Here is a 17342-nt window from a genome sequence, read left to right as displayed (position 1 = left end):
TGCGTACAATGACTCAACGAGCCGCGCTTACACCACCTTCCACTGCGCCTCGGTCATTTTGCCGGCCTAATCGCTTCTGTCAATGAGGGCCACGATCAAGTGTCGTTTCGTCACCTCACTGACATTGTGGTTTGTTTTTGGGCTTTTTCGCCATTTGGGGAGGGCCTGCCTCCTTAGGCCCGCGTTGCCGCTTGCTCCTCGGTGCGTCCATAGAGGCGCTTTCGGTTGAGCCAACACAAGGCAACGTTGGCAAGCGTCTCCTCCACCTTGTTGGCGAATCTGCCAGAAGATCTCATATGGGGGAGTAATTGGAGGAATCGGCAGAAGTGGTCACTCGTGTGGAGAACGAGGAAATCCTTTGGATGGGTGCAGGAATTTGTGGTGCGTCATCACGAGGATTCGGAACACTGGATAAAGTGTTGTTTCGATGCAACAACGAGTGATGCCGACCGTGACAAGTAAGACAGCTGTGGGGGCTTGTGCAATTACAGAGTGGATGACCGCTTGCAAACCAATTTAAGCACAGCTGCTTTTTCTGGATGTAAGATGATCGATCGACTATCGTCATCTGAAGGAAGCGTGGACACAAACGCACTGGATGGTTCTCTGCAGAACACAATTCACATCTTTTGGATATGCGAACAATCCGCGTACTAAAAGATTTTAGTATTCGCGGTGCCACGATGGATTTTGTCGGTTTGGACGGACTGAGGCGTATCGTAGGAGGCTGGAGAGAATCGATGGTTTCCAGAGTTCTATGGCGCTCAGTAAGGAACGAATCGAGTTCTAGCCACGTCGGAATATCGGTTTTATTGGGTAAAGATTGCTTCCATAATGAGAGCGTCAGCTTTGGAAGCTTAGTGGAACACAAATAAACCAATAGACAATCCCAATTATCCGTAGGAAGGCCGGACAGAGTTAGGGATGTGAGGCAATTTTGAATTGTATTCTGCAGCTGCTTCAAGGCTGCCGAGGATTCGCGTTCAATGGACTGCATGTTTAATAATTTTTTCAGTTGGCTGTTTACCAACGCGCGTTTATTTTCGAAACGCTCAGATAGGATGTTCCATGCTGAGCGGAAACCGTCGTTGGTGAGTGGCGAATTGGAAACTATAGAATGAGCTTCACCACTACGACAGCCTTATTTCAGGGTCTGAACAGTATATGCCTGCTCCAACTCCTCCAACCATCTTGGAGCCGTCGGTGTATATATTGAGGTATTGATGGCATGGTCCTGGCCTGACTTCCAGCCATTTGGTCCCATGAATACTGTTGTGTTTACATCCGGGCACGTTCTGGGTATCATGTAGTCAGATGTACTGCTCATGTCTCGACCAATTGAACTGTGCCCGAAACCTTGTAGCGACCAGTTTCCTGATGCAACCAAACGTTGTGCCGCCTTTCCGGCTGTCAGTTGCGCTTGGATATCTAGGGGATATATACCGATTTTGGTTTCGAGTGCTTTGGTGGGGGTTGACCTCAGCGCCCCTGATATGCAGAGCAGTGCCGCTGGGTCCTCTCCATAAGCTTATTATACGTTTTCTTCTCCGTGGCTTGCCACCACACTAAGACTCCATACAGCAGAGTAGAACGCACCACCGATATGTAGACCCAATGCGTTAGAGCGGGTGAGAGGCCCTATGTGGTGCTAAGCATCTTCTTGGATGCGTATAGCGCTTATGGTGGCCTTTTTTATCCTCTCTAGTACATTTGCTCTCCACGTCATCTTGCTGTCAAGTACAATGCCGAGGTATTTGACTTGTGTTTTCGGGGTCAGCCTGGTTTTGTTAATTTTCGGGGGGATCCATTGCGGCACCTTGTATCTTTTGGTGAAGAGAATAAGGTCCGTCTTATCCGCATTGATATTGAGTCCTACCTTCTCCGACCACTCCATGAGTTTCTCTGCGCCTTGCGTATTTCCTTCTTGTACTCCCTAAGTAGGACTTTGTATTCCTCATTGATGATATCATCTTTCGCCTGCTTGGCGATTTTAAAGAATTCTTTGAGTTTGTGGCGTCGGAGTGAAAGGTCCTTATTCCACCAGGGTGGCCTGGTCCTCTTTCTCGTGTCCGATATAGGGCATGATGCGTGGTACGCATTCAGCAGTTCTTTGTCTTGAAGTTTCCCCAGTTAGTATTCCGGGGGTTCCTGAAGACTGATTGTTTTGGAGAGTGTTCGATTGCGTATTGGAACCGTATGTACTTATGATCTGAGAAGGATGGTCTCTCAAGGACTCTCCATTCTGATACCAAAGTACCTCGTCCCCTTACAAGAGTAAGATCTACCACGTTTGAGGAGGTGGGACCTATATAGGTGTGTTCCTTTTCAGGTTAGTTGAGAGTATAAAGTCTAAGAGGGACTCACATCTGTCGTTTATGTCGGGGCTCCCCCATACGCAGTGGTGCGCGTTGGCGTCTGCACCCACGAGCAGTTGCTGGTCCTTCGGGGTGGCTTCTACCAAGCTCAAGAGTTCTTCTGGTGGGGCCGTCCTGTCGTGTGCCATGTAGCAGGAAGCTACCAAAAGGCGCTTTTTCCCGCTCTCTAGCATCACCACGGTCAGGTCATCAGAGCTGTAGTGAGACATAAGGTTAGCGTGTAGACCCTTCCGTACAAGTACGGTGGTTCTATTCCTGCTTACCGTTGGTGGATGGTCAAATTGTAATTTGCGGACTTCAGTCCGGCGATGGCATTGCCTGAGGCGACCCATGGCTCCTGGACCAAAGCTATGTTGGCGGATCCTTGCTCCATGGCTATGAGGAGTTCCGCCGACGCGACCTTGCTCTTATGGAGGTTGAGTTGCAGCACCCTGAGTGTCATGGATACTGGCCTCACCTCCATACGACGGGTTGACTACTACGGTCAGGTCACCGTCCTCTCCTTCGTCGGACTCATCCAGCGTCATTTCCCGGTCGGCATCTACGATGGTTTCCAGACCTAGGTCCTTCTCCACCACGTGGCGCTTTTTGAGGCGCAGGTATACGCTACCCATGCCCCACGCCATCTTCCCGTATCTGGGATAAAGGATGTCCTCTGCCTCCTTGTTTATCTGGAGGACTGCACTTCGCCCCCGCTCTTTGGCTGATGGGGCCGCTACGTCCAGAAACTTCCAGTCCGCGGTTGGGATATCCGGGTTCTGATGCTGCAGCAGCTTTAGCGCCCGGTCCGCTTGGATTGCGATGGGGAAGAGTACCTTCGCTTTTGGAGTGGATGGGATTAGCTCCCGGTCCACCACCTCTAGCTTGGCTGCCTCCAACAGCACCTCCACCTGGCAGACTGCTTGCGTCAGCCACTTTCTCGTCGGGTCATGCACTTTAGGATTTTGACTCCATTTAGCCACACAGCGCCATCGAAGGTGGGCATGGGAGCTTCGGGATCATCCTCCATCCGTGCGTACAATGACTCAACGAGCCGCGCATGCACCATCTTCCACTGCGCCTCGGTCATTTTGCCGGCTTCATCGCTTCTGTCAACGACGGCCACGATCAAGTGTCGTTTGGTCACTTCACTGACTTTTGCTGTTTTTTTGCGCTTTTTCGCCATTTGGGGAGGGTCTTCCTCCTTAGGCCCGCGTTGCCGCTTGCTCCCCAATGCGTCCATAGAGGCGCTTTCGGTTGAGCATTGCCTTTTGTTGGCAAGCGTCTCCTCCACCTTGCGGATTCGCCAGCCAGTCGATCTCATGTGGGGGAGTTTGGCAAAGTGAAGCCTCCCCTGAGCGATTTTCTCCTCAGCCCAGGTAAGCTTTGCCTTCTCCTCTGGGGATAGGGCGGCTTTTTCCTGGAGCTGATCCTGGATGCGGAGGGCAGCCTTATACAGCGCCTTGGCCTTCATTCCCTCGCTTGACCGCTTTGGCCCGTCCCTGCGCTCGGAGCTGGTGCCTGATTTCTGTGAGTGGAGAAGCTGCACGCTCTCAAGGTCCGAGTCTGTATCGACTATGGCACGTGAGCGGCTCAACTTCCCCTGCGTAGTTTTTACGGCAGTAACGTTGCAACTGACATGACCTGCTCCCGTCACATCTGAGGTGTAACCGCTGCACTATTGTCTAAAAGACTTTTTTTGTGGTATAAACTCTAAAAATTAAGTTACAGACTTCAAACTTTGCACATTTTGTATTTCAAGGTAGCTTGATATGTAAACAAATTTTGGAGTCTGTGCGACCACGCCCTCTCTTGCCTCCCACAAAAACAGATTCTTAGTATTAGTACAAATGTGACTTTGAATTCAGACAAATTACTTACATCTCTTTTGGGAAGGACACAATAATATAATAATTTATTATATGTGATTTTGTCCTTAAACTTCATCTTCTTCTTCTTCTAATACTAAAGAGGTCGTTCAGGTCTTCATCAGCATCAGAATCGGAATCAGAATTCAATTCCTTTTCTAATATATTTCGGCTTTCAGTAGACGGTAGCTCCAGAAGACTTAATACTTCTTTGGGAAGAGGTTTTTTTTTTCTTTCTCTTTCTTTTAAACAAACACTTGAAAGTAACGGATCCGATGAATCTATCGCCCTGTGGAAAAGGTCAGTCATAGTATTGATTCGACTATTTTTTCTTGCGTGTGAAAGTCTGTCTTTTTTGTAAATTTTATTACGTGCTTCAGAGGCATTTTCGCCCAAGCAGCCAAGTGGAACCAAAGTTGAGTTATTTATTTGAAACCCATGGACTAGTACTTTGTGAATAGTTGGTGACATTGCAATGTCCCAATGCATTGGGAACCACGGGTATTTACTCATATATAAGTAAAACGTTTTCTCGAAAAAGGTTCGAAATTTTTCAGAGCTTACATAATGGTTACAGGAAATTGCTATTAATATAATGTAAAAATTATTTAAAATTTGTTCGTCAAAGCTGGTTATAGCTGAAAGTTCTTTACTTTTTGCAAAAGCTCTTCGTGCTGTGTTGCCATCATTGCTGTTGCCGCTGCCGTTCTGTTTTGGCTGGCTTATTCGTAGACCCATTTCATTCCATATCTTTTCTTGAATATATTTTTTGCGTGCACCCATTTTAATTTTATCATCACCAGTTACATGCCATTTTTGTATTTCTATTCTGTATGATATGTTCAGGACAAATTCTAAAAACCGAATCCACGCATGTTGTGGACTCACTCCAAATTGTAAAGCTTCTAGCTTAGGGGTGAAGGTTTTTGAATTAAAATCTTTGGTGTCCATTACTTTTGTTGGGGTGACACCACAGATGGGACAACATTGAGTTGATTTAGTACCAGTTAGTACGTTTAGTACTTTTCCGTCAATGAGGGTCATATGCATTTCAAACTTTACTGCTATGTCTACAGTGTCATCTATTTTGTAATAAAACGTTTTCAAATTATCTATTTGAAAGTCCAACTAATTTTTTTCCATAATAATGTGATCAGTAATTTCTTTTACAAATTGAATTTTTAGGGGCCTGCAAAATCGAATGGCCTGCGGTGTTCGGTTAACCCATATGTTTCGCTAAAATGAGTCAATCATTTTTATGGGGATAACAGAAGTTACAAGTGATCTGAAATCTGCGCGTCGGAGTGTTTACTTCAAACTTCTGTTTGTATGAACTCTGGCCAGTTGACCCATCAAAACCATAACTGCAAATTAATTTTAGTTTACAACTCTCCGGAAATTGTTTAAAAACATCGGATTCCATTTTAATTAATCGTTGCGCAGTGTTATTTAGGAGGTTTTGTAAAGAAACTTGAGCAGTAGTTTCTGTAACATCAAATCCTATTGGCCGACATTGAGTTTTAGCTTCTATAACTTGGTTATTACTCGGATAAATGTTACTGTTATGACTTATATTCAAAGCCCTAGTGTTGACATACTGCTGCTTAGTCAATGAATAGGATGTAGGCTAAAGCTTCATTTGGTGTACGTGAAGTCGGTTTTAGCATTTCAAATTGCTTTCTCAATTCCGTTGTGTTTTCATGTGTTGTAATCGTTTCTTTAGGGACAAACACCACATTCGTATTATTTTCTCTCTTAGCTGAAGCTGCTGCAGCATGAACAAGAAGATTTGTGTTGTTTTCTTTTTCATTCGCAAGCTCAGATGCCAATTTTCTTTTCAATCTGGACCCTGCATTTGTATAAGACAAGGTTGGGCGTCCAGGTCGTTGTGGTGTCTTATAAATATTTAATGTAAATGATATTTCAGACGACAAAAATGCATCGTGCCTTGACTTAAAACGTTCTATCATATATTTACATTTTTTTATAAAGGATTCAAAATTACTTATTTTTTTATTTATTTCTACTTTTTTATCATCATCCACGTGATAAACGCCAATTTTTTTATAAATCCATTCTGACACACATGATATTTCACGATTGTTTTTGTACCATATATCAAAGAGATCGCCATGGCGAAACTCGAACGCCGCTAAATATTGTAGAATTGTGAGAAAAGGGGGACGAACGGGGAAAAGGTGTTAACGAGCGATGAACAACGACATTTCAATATACAAACTGGCGTACTTAGTTGTCCTCAGCAGACCTCAGGCGATTAGTTTTATTCCACGAAACACAGGAGACACGTGTTATTTTTCTACAACAACTACACACAAATTGGATAATAAACACATCACGAAGACTAAGACTACGTGTAAATTCTACATACTTGATCTTTAATTTCCATATTTAACTTTATTTTCTTCGGACACACAATTTTTATATTCACGCACAGAAGAAAACAAAATAATTGGCGCCAATTTCTCAACACTAAGCAGCTGATCGGTTGTGTACTTTTGAAAGCTTATAAAAGCTTTCCTTGAAGCTTTTAAAGCTTTCTATATTAATTTATAAAATGCATGATGTATTAACTTTAAGAATTTAAAATCAAAAATAAAAAAAAATTAACATAAAAAATTTGACATTATGCCAAAAAATCGGCCTCATGGACCATAGAGCGCTGGCGAAACGCAGAGAGAATTGCTCCTCCCCGTGCCCGCCGGTGGTAGCGGTCACGCCCTCCACCGACGTTTGGGCTAACATCCCAGCTCTGGTTTCATCCTTTTAACCCTCCAGAATGGTTTCTGGCAGAAGGAGTTGAACCGTGGCCTTTGCTAGACACTGTATTATCGCGGACGGGGCAAGCAGCAATGCATTTAAGAATATGTATTTAAGAATATATATCAATACGTCTCTCCGCTGCCGCTGTTGGCAGCGCAGCTACGGGACTTAGACTTCCTTAGCTGTAAATTCATATTGATAAGAACAGAGACAAATGTGAGTTCGGAGCGACAGCAAAGGCTACTCCGAAATCTAAACTGAAGTTTGAATAAAGAATTAATAAAAGAACTGAAATCCAAACTGGAAAGAAACCTGCCTACTTATTTGGAGACCTACATATCATATCATACAGCCATATCAGTTTGAACTGAAGATCAAATGGAAGAAATGTTGCTTTATGCAATCCCGTATACATTTTTTGGGACATACTGTGAAAATTGGAAGGATATGGCCAGGCGAAGAAAAAACATCAGCAGTAAAAAATATCAGCAGCCGAAAAATATACGAGCGGTGCAGTCATTTCTCGGTTTAACTGGTTTCTTTAGAAAATTTATTCCAGGTTACGCTAATATTCCCTGACCGTTGACTAATCTCCTCAGGAAGGTACTACACATATACTCGAGAACAGCATACACTGAGCTGCACACTGATGCATGTAGGGACGGATTTGGGGCAGTTCTTATGCAGGTATTTGATGGTCAACTGCACTCAGTCTACTTCTGGAGTAAGAAGACGTCACCTTCAGATGCCGAAAGACATAGCTACATTTTAGAGGCGAAGGCGATTTATTTGGCACTCAAAAAATTTCGGCATTACCTCATGGGCATTCACTTCAAGCTTGTCACGGATTGCTCAGCGTTTAAGGACACGACCAGAAAAGACGATATTCCGAGGGAAGTTGCAGCTTACGTTATGTATCTACAGGATTTCAGCTGCGATGTTGTCCACAAGCCAGGGGACAAGATAAAGCACGTAGATCACTTGATCCGCCATACAGAGTCGGTTTGGATCGTAGCATCCGAGGTTGCAGCACGCATCAAGAACGCGCAGCAGAATGATGACTACATCAAAGCAAATTGGCACAAAAATGTACAGCCAGGCAGAAGAGCGCCTACAAGAGATTCTGAATGAAGAGTTTTTTTCTCAGTTTAATCTTGAGCGACAAAAATGCGAGACGAAGCCAAAAAGAACATCGAAGAGGCCCAGCAGGTATATAAGCGAAACAACGACAAAAAGCGCAACCGTGCTCACATCTGCAGGTTTGGCGATCTCGTCGCAATCAAGAGGACTCAATTTGTCGCAGGAAGAAAGCTGGCGAGTCCGCATTTGGGACCGTACGAAGTCGTTCAAATAAAGCGAAATGGCTGGTACGACGTTCGAAAAGCAGCCCAAGTCGAAGGGCCAAACTTAACAAGTACCAGCTGCGATAACATGAAGCTATGGAGGTACATAGCCGATAACGACGACGAGTTGGCTTCATCTGGGCCAGATGAAGATGAGCAGGAGGGCCGAGTGTAAGGAGCTGAGGTACAGCCTGGCAAGGAGTACACATTTTGCGTCGTTGCGAATGGCAAACAGCCGATCATGAGAGCAGCGAGTCCAAGAGGGAGAGTTGCAGAGTGACGAGACGAGACAAGAGCAGTCGCGGAGAGAAGTCGCAGAGGTAGTCGTGTTTGCTAAAGTCGCCTACAGCTGTTAAATTAAAGAAAGTTGCTAAAAGTTTATGTTATTCCCCACTTATTATAATCCACCTCAGCCTTACTTAATATATCTTAATAAACTACTTAATACAAACTCTACATATATTAGTTAATTAGGCCTATTCTAGTTTCCACTTCCACAAAATTATTCGGATTCGGATTTCCCTGACCTGTTCTAGTATTCACTTCCGATAAATTCTTACGGATTCGTATTTCCCTCTGTTAAGTCTCTGTTAATTTGCAGGCGAAACGCTCGGAAACTTTCCGTGTGCCATTGGGTCGGCGGATTCAAATCCGCAAAATCTGAAATTAATTATTTTAAAATACAATGCGATTATGTAAGTTAACAGTGGAGGGCTGACCGCCTGACCTAACCGTTCCCCCGCTCCCCGTGTCCTGCCAAGGAATTAACTGGCGCCCGAGCAGGGACCTCTCCATTAAGGATGAGGATCCATAAAATTGTGAAAGGTAGGAAGTAAAAATTGTGTTGTGTGTGTTGTGTCATTAAAATATTAAAGCAAAATATTAAACAAACAAAAAAGGTGAAGAAGAAATATGAAAAAATTATATGAAACCCGAGAAAGAAAAAAATAATATAAAATAAATAGAGAAATACAAAAATGTTCTCTTTAAAATACGAAGCAACGGGTAATTACAAATGGAATAAATGAATGCCAAGAGTGAAAATGTGTCCGCAGTTGATTTCAAACAAAAGTAACAAATAAAATAAGTAAAATGAAATAATTAATAGAAAAGTCTTATAAAGATGATATGACCGACCCGCTGCAGTGATCTGACCTCCCGGCTTATTCACGAGCGCAAAAGGTTATTGTAAAATGAAAGAAGCGACCAAACCGCCGCGGTGGTTCCAATTCACGGGCAATATAATGCGTTGCAAACATACAAAATATTAATCTTGATAACCGCTGCGGTAACTCGTTACGAGCGGCCTGTGCTATAACAGAAAAATTTATAAAGTAAAAAGTGGTGTGGATAATCCACTAGATACGCCAGGTGTTACCAGCACTGAAAGTGCCGCCTAGTGGATTGTGTGGCAACCGTACCCTAGTAGGTGTTAAACCAAAAAGGAACAATACGGCCCACCGTGCCTAACACCGGATGAAGGAATGCAAGGAGATTGCAAGAGGACAGTACAAGAATTCACCAAATAAAAAAAAAAAAAATTAATTAAAAAAAAGAATGTGAAAAAAAACCCTCACGAAACAAAATAATACAAATCGCACATACGCACAAAAAATCACTTCCCGCCTGCCCTACCAAATAATTGTAACTACATCACACTAAAGTCGTTTTTTACCCTTAGAATCTGCACGTTGTAAGTGGCCTGGCACTAACACTCACGAAGATAATACGAAATTAAAACAAATAAAAAATTAAGGAGTTACACCACGGGTAAGTGAGCCGTCCTCAGCGAAGCTACCAAAAGACTAATTAACTCCCGATTTATATTCAATAAAAAAACCTGACCGTCACTCTATAATTGCCTTGATCAAAATAAAATCTGGTTGAATTAACTAACTAAAATGGAAGAAATGAGAGCAGCTCTTACCAAGTTTGAGACTACTCTGACCTTGTTACTTGACCAGATGGCCGATGTTAAAAATGATATTAAAAAGGTTAGCGACAAAGTAGTACGCCTAGAGGAGGTTCGGGAAAGGGTTACCGAAGATACTCCCCGACCGCAGCCCTTGATTGCCGCCCGCACGGAATATGAGTTAAAAGAAATTGCTAGGTTACCGGACTGCGTAAAAGAATTGCAGGACTTTGAGGGAGAAGCGGGTACCTACGACTCCTGGATGGGTAGAGCGGAGACAATTCTAAAAGATTATGAAATAATTAAAGAAAGACCACTTTACCGTTCCATAGTCGTTAGCGTTAGACAGAAAATTAGGGGTAATGCCGAAACGACACTTATGTCGTACAACGCGGCAGACGATGATTGGCCCGATATTAAACGCGTCCTAGCGCTCCACTACGCCGATAAGAGAGATCTGCGCACCTTAAAGTACCAAATGGGTCAGATGACTCAAGGGGCGAAAACCGTGGAGGCCTATTACTCAAGAATAAATTCTCAATTTGCCCTGATAATACGCTGCCTAAAAAATCATAATCAAAGCCCGGAAATCCTAGGTGCGCTCGTCGAAACTTATAGGGACAGAGCCTTGGATGTTTTTATCAGAGGCTTAAGCGGTGACCTCTCTAAGCTACTAGTAATTCGCAGCCCGAAAATTTTGCCAGAGGCCTATGCCATCTGTTTAGAATTGCGGAATCTGAACTCGATGAATCATGTCAACTACTCTAATAGGTCTCTACCATCTCAGCCTTACCGTCAAAAGTACTTTTGGACCCAACCTAACTATTCCTCTTATAATAATCAATACCAATATCAGGACGCAGGCAGAAATTCCCAGTCCCCACAAAGATATTCCAATCCCCGAGCGATCAAAATGGAGCCCCACCAGTCCGGGCACTCCTATCGCTCAAACCAAAGTAACAATAATTCGGGTGTTAAACGCAGCCCTAGCGGTTCCTCTAACCTCAACCCATTTCGCAAATCCCAAAGTTTGTATCAACTAAATGCTGCTCCGTCCTCGGCTGAGGCAGTTTCGAACCAGCATGAGAAAGAATCCGCCGGCGAAGGTTACTATGATTAAGCCTTACCAGAAAATCAAGTTAGTCACCAACCTCACGTGGAGGCTGGTAATACTAGCTCAGTAAATTTTATGGCCGACGCCACTCTAGCGTTCCATACATAGAATATGGCGCGAAAGACGGGGCAAGCCTACAGTTTCAATAGATACAGGAGCGAATAAGAACTATATTAGCCCCCAGATAGTCAAGGGATGCAAGCTCTTGCGAAACCCCACATACAGGTTACGTGCGTCACTTGATTCCCATTGATTCCACACAAAATTTTCTGCCCTCTTTAATGAAATTCTTGAAGCCATCAGTGATAACTGCATAAAGATTCTCGAGAATTACTTACAGTCCCTACAAGAGTGCTGCCGAGAGAACTTCCCCGGGTACAAACTTCGCATTACGCAAAGGTGAAGCATTCTAGGGCCCACAGGAATCCAAAGGAGATGAAGTTACAGATCCTAGAAAAATTGTATTTCCCCAGAATGGCCAGCCGCATAAGGTCATTGGTCTCTTCTTGCCAGGCCTGCAAAATGTTTAATTATGATAGGCACCCTGCTAGGCCGAAACTACAGGTCACCCCTATCCCTAGTTACCCATGTGAAATCCTGCACATTGACCTTTTTACGATCGAAAACCTCAAATTCCTGAGTTGCATCGTTAAATTCTCAAAATTTGCCAAACTTTTTCCGATAGAATCGTCCATCTCCGCGAGCGACTGACCGAAGTCTTACAATATTTCACCGCACCAGAAACAATAGTCTCAGACAACGAAAGGGGCTTGCTCTGCCCCACCATACTAAATTACTTACAATTTCTCGGAATTACTGTCTATTACACGCCTTCTCAGAAGAGTGAAGTGAATGGCCAGGTTGAAAGATTTCACTCAACCTTCCTTGAGATATACCGATGTTTGAAAAACGACAACAGTAGCCTAAAAGCAACCGAATTGGTTTTTATTGCCGTAGACAAATATAATAACTCTGTCCATTCGGTGACAAACCGTAAACCGGTCGATATATTCTTCGATAGAACTTCAAGAATAAACCATCAGGGGCTCACCAATTTTAAAGAACAGACAGAGGAAGACATAAGAGGGCTACTCCTACATAAACAAAAAATGTCAACCGATAGGCTTAATAAAAGCAGGACACAGCCCCTGCAATACAGTCAGAGGGACACTGTCTATGTCTCCAATAAGCGGATCAAGAGCAAGGATAAACATCGATTCAAACCAGAAGAAGTAGAGGATAATGGTAGGGACACGGTCAGGACTAAATCAGGAAAAACTTGTCATAAGTCTCATATAAAAAGTTAGAGACCGCCTCGCTGAAAGCGCTTCACAAATTGAAACAATAATTAAAAATTGTAACAATAAAGACAAAAAATTTTTGGGTCTTGAAAAAAATATAAAATAATGTATAAAAAAAAATTAAAATAAAAATATAAAAATATATAAAAAATATAAAAATAAATAAACAAGTAAAAAAATACCCTAAAAGCAAAAAAGAAAAAAAAAAACAAAAAAAATCAAAAAATTATATAAACAAATAAAAAACTACAGTTACATTAAGTACACAAAACAAATAAAAAATATATAAAAATAATTAACTAAGGAATAACATTTACCAAAAATATAAATTAGTACATCAAGAGTAAATACTAAATAAAAATTGAATAACATCTCTCTCACAAGTACGCCGATTATTCAAGTCGCAACCGCCCTTCACATCTTCAAATATGACACGCCGGTCGTCCCACTTCAGCACGGCGTGGTATGGCGTGTGAACGGGGTATTTAAGCTCGCCCACGTAATGGACCTAAGACAGATACAGAACATAATAGACAAGACCACAGAAGAAACATCGGTAATCACCGACGCCAGAGGTGCGTCGCTAATATTCCACTATCTGGAGAAAGCCACCGATGGCATTAAGAGAATGACATCGGCACACCGCGCGCCTCGATCCATAGACTGGCTGGGATCGGCCTGGAAATGGGTTGCCGGATCCCCCGACGCATCGGACTGGAATACCATCTTTCAGTCGTAGGAAAACGTAAGCCAGAATAACAACCAACAGATACGAATTAAAGCGAGATTGTTTGACGCTACGCACAACTCACTACAGAAGCTTGATGTTATGATGGCAAGAGTGAACTCTATCGATGGAGAGGTCCATCTGGCGACCATACTAATGCAGAAAGCAGTGATACTACTAAAGCAGGTCGACGAAATCACTAGGGTCTGCCAACTGGCGGAAGCGTCCGTAGTAAACACGAACCTCTTGGATCAAAAATAGGAAGAAACCCTTATAGAGGAAACCTGCAGTCTGCCATATCAAAATGTGGTGGAAGCGGTAGAGTTCGCAGAACCCTCGATTCTAACAAACGGGACCTGCCAATCTTTAAAATAGGTCGCTCAGTTAAAAAGTTATTGCAATTTAATTTTTATTTTCCATTTTTTTAATAAAAGTTATTTTCAATAGTTATTTTCAAATTTCAAAATAAAAGTTAACTGTCAATATTTACTTTTTCATAACTCTTATTTGCAATCCCTACTTTATTTTATAGATTGGGGAAGCCTATACCTATTTTTTCGATTTGAAAAACGAGCACCTCTTTCTGGCCGGAATGAAAAGTAAATGGTTTTTTTTTATATGAAATCAGATCTTATTGAAAAAAGGAAAACAATAGTTTAGTGTGGTCTATTGATGTTTATTTCACACCACCACTAGATCATTCCGGCACGTAGTTATTTTATAAAAAAAATTATTTCTGACCCCACCCCAGATTTGACAACAAAATGTTTGCCGTGTTCAACAAGTTTTATCGTTTTAGCGATAGGTTGATAAGTCCATTGCGAGAAGTTATCGCCACGGTTGCCATACTGTTGGTGGAACGAAACAGCCAGTTAAAAATCCTTATAAAATATAAAAGTGTAATGGAACTGCATTTTGTTATGGGCCACGCCGGGCTAGCTCAGTGGATGCCCAGGGGGGGGGGGGGGGGGCTGGGGTACGACCCTATGCCCGCAGCCGGCACGATGAAACACCGATTAATCGGACGTCTCAGAAAAACTCCTCACTGACAAAAACACATATCTAACACAGAAACGTTAACAAACAAAATTGTCGACTTTTCTTGGAAGGGAAAGGCTTCAGGTGTGTCTTGGGGCATCATCCATCTCCGGCGGACCGGAGTCTAATCCAGGAGTCCTGACGGCCGGCCCATCTCCCCAGGTAAATACGTTTACTCCATGTTCATCTTGGTTACTCTTCATACATCATAAAGAACAAGAGAACAAGAGCATCGAAACAATATGAATAATAAATAATACATGAATAAGCCAAACAAAAACAACTTTACAATAAATAATTTATCCTATCGCAGCAACTATAAGGCAAGATCGGCGACCCGCAATGGCGATGAGGCTTCGCTAGTATGCGCGGCCAGAAATCGCAGCACCTGATGGCGGCGGCGAGCCCGATGAAAGTGGGGAGTACAAAGCCACGGCCACGTCGTTTTCGGTCAATGGAGCGAATAAATGCCCCCAATATTCGTAAATCCTGCCGGTTCCAGACGGCGCCTCATGGAATGGACTCACCGGACTCCAGGTTAGCCATATGAAAGGCTTAGGCAACGGCTGCTTAGAGGCTCGTTGAATATCTTCGCTCGCTCCTCTCCAGAAACATCCGCCCAGTAACGTCGGCGGCGGGTGAGCTTTACACACAATTTCCAAATAAAGGATGGCGTGGCCAGCGATTGTATCACTGCCACGCTGAAATTACACATCCATTAAATGAAACATTTTTTTTTTTTACTTTCACCACTTACACCCACGTTCTTGCGTTAATTCCTATTTTTCAGGATATTAGCTGCGTTTTATATCGACCTCTCGTTGCTACTGCCGTTTCCCATGCTGTCTATCCCTATCTAGGAACAGTTCTTTCCTCAGTGCAACGGCCGAGGCCAAGGGTAAAAACCCTTTCTCTTCAATCCCCTTATCCAAGCCCGTTACATATTCCCGGTTCGCTCATTCAAATGCCTGCCCCCCTGGTCCTAAAGATCCTACCCTTATCGATATATCGATAGTCCTCTAGCCCATTCCGATTAAAAGTGCAAAATATGAATACATTAATGAATTTAAAGGAGCGCCAAAAATGTTGTTGCTTTATGTTGTGCTTTATTGCCAAATTAAATAACGCCAGTAAACAACGCTGTGCCTGTGTGTGTGTGAAAGTCTCCAACTGCAAACAAGCTGAAAAGTTTTTTGGCGTTTGCTGCCCACACCACTTTACACTGACATAAATAAACACACTACACCAATACAACAAGAACCTTACACTGCCAAAAATCTCAGGCACTTAACAAAATATGTCGTCGACGTCCAACAAACGCTTAAGGAAGGACACTGGAGCCGCTGAGCGTCTCTCCGATGCCCCCTCGCCGCAAATGCTGGAGCTCATCAAGATACGGTTCCAGGAGCAGACTGAAGCAATTGCTGGTCTAGTGAGGAAAGCTGAGATGCGTATACTCAGTACCCTCTCGGAACGTCTGGATTCCATAGCGGGTGAGGTTAAGCAGACGGGCGTGCGGGTCTCTAATCTGGAGCGGGAGGTAGCTGATCTACGCTCGCAACGGGAACAGCTGTGTGCGCGTGTAGAACACTTGCACCGGGAGGTCGCGGATATGCGTGCGATGAGAGAGAGAGTGGGCACTGTAGAGGCTAAGCTGGCTGCACAAAATTTAGCCAACAATGCGTTTGACTTACGCATGCATGGCGTGCCCCACTCAGAAGGCGAGAACTTACGCACTTTATTTAACACTCTATGCTTCTCACTTCACATCACTCCTCCGCCTCGAGTTCGGGACATTTTCCGGGCCCGTAAGTCGCAGAAAAGTAAGGTGGACCCGGTCATCATTATTAAAATGGAAAACGCGCGTGAGAAAGTCATGCTGCTACGATCTACGGCAGCTTATCGGCGTGAATCAAAATCACAACTAAGCTTAAAGTTTGTGATTCTGATGCGCCAATTTACATAAATGAGCAACTTCAAAGAGAACAATACCAGATATTTAAAGAGGCAATGAGACTAAAAAAGCACAAGGTCTTAAATGCCGTATTCACTCGCCGTGGACTTGTCCATGTCCGCTGCAAAGGAAGTGAGAGTATACGATGCATCGAACACATAGATGAGCTTTTGAGACTAGCTGATAATGACAGTGGATCTCTTTCTGCTCTTACTCTCTCCTCTTCGCCCGCTCTTCAGCCGAATGATGGCCTTGATGACCAACCTGCTGGTTCGGAGAGCTTTCGCTCTTAAATTTAGTTATTTATTCTATGTCAGTTTAGTTTCTAAGATTAATTTTAAAATTGGTAATTGTCTTCAAAATTTTTGTCATTATTGTTTATTTTTCTATGTATTTTGTAAAACTGAGTCTGCGATTCTAGAATTTTATTACTATGTCAGTGACGGATAATATGAGGGTCTCTATGACGGGTAGCATGATTCGAGTTTTATCTAATTATAAAAGGGGTATAAAAGTTGTTCATATAAATGCACAGAGCCTATTTAAAAAAATTGACGAGTTCAGGTTACTTTTTGTCCAGTCTAATGTTGATGTTATCTGTGTATCTGAGACCTGGTTTACGTCTGATTTGTCTAATATTTTGATTGATTGTGAGGGTTATGTTTTGTTTCGTTCAGATCGTGTTGGTCATGCTGGTGGTGTCGCTATATATGTTAAACGTATCTTTAACTGTCGGGTCAAATGTTGGCAACCAATTGACAGCAAAATTGAATATATTTTTTTAGAAGTAGCCAACAAATTTCTCCACAACAAAGTGCTAATTGGTTGTATATATCGTCCAAATCGCACAATAGACTTTGATCCCCTTATGGAAACTATTAGCGAATTATCAGCTTCATATGATGACGTCATTCTAGCTGGAGACTTTAATAGTAATATTCTAAGCGAAT

The 17342-nt window shown here is 43.0% G+C and overlaps 1 long non-coding RNA gene across 1 annotated transcript; it reads left to right on the top strand.

The window, feature by feature from the left end:
• Positions 1-14438: 14438 nt before the first annotated feature.
• LOC108070725 (uncharacterized) lies at positions 14439-15166 on the top strand. Its single transcript, XR_001770562.3, has 2 exons — positions 14439-14600; positions 14752-15166. It is a non-coding gene; the product is annotated as an uncharacterized lncRNA (long non-coding RNA).
• Positions 15167-17342: the final 2176 nt, after the last annotated feature.

This window comes from Drosophila kikkawai, chromosome 3R, assembly GCF_030179895.1.
Source record: "Drosophila kikkawai strain 14028-0561.14 chromosome 3R, DkikHiC1v2, whole genome shotgun sequence".
NCBI lineage: Eukaryota > Metazoa > Arthropoda > Insecta > Diptera > Drosophilidae > Drosophila > Drosophila kikkawai.
The sequence above is the reverse complement of the archived record's forward strand: the minus strand, read 5'-3'. Positions and strand labels throughout refer to the sequence as shown.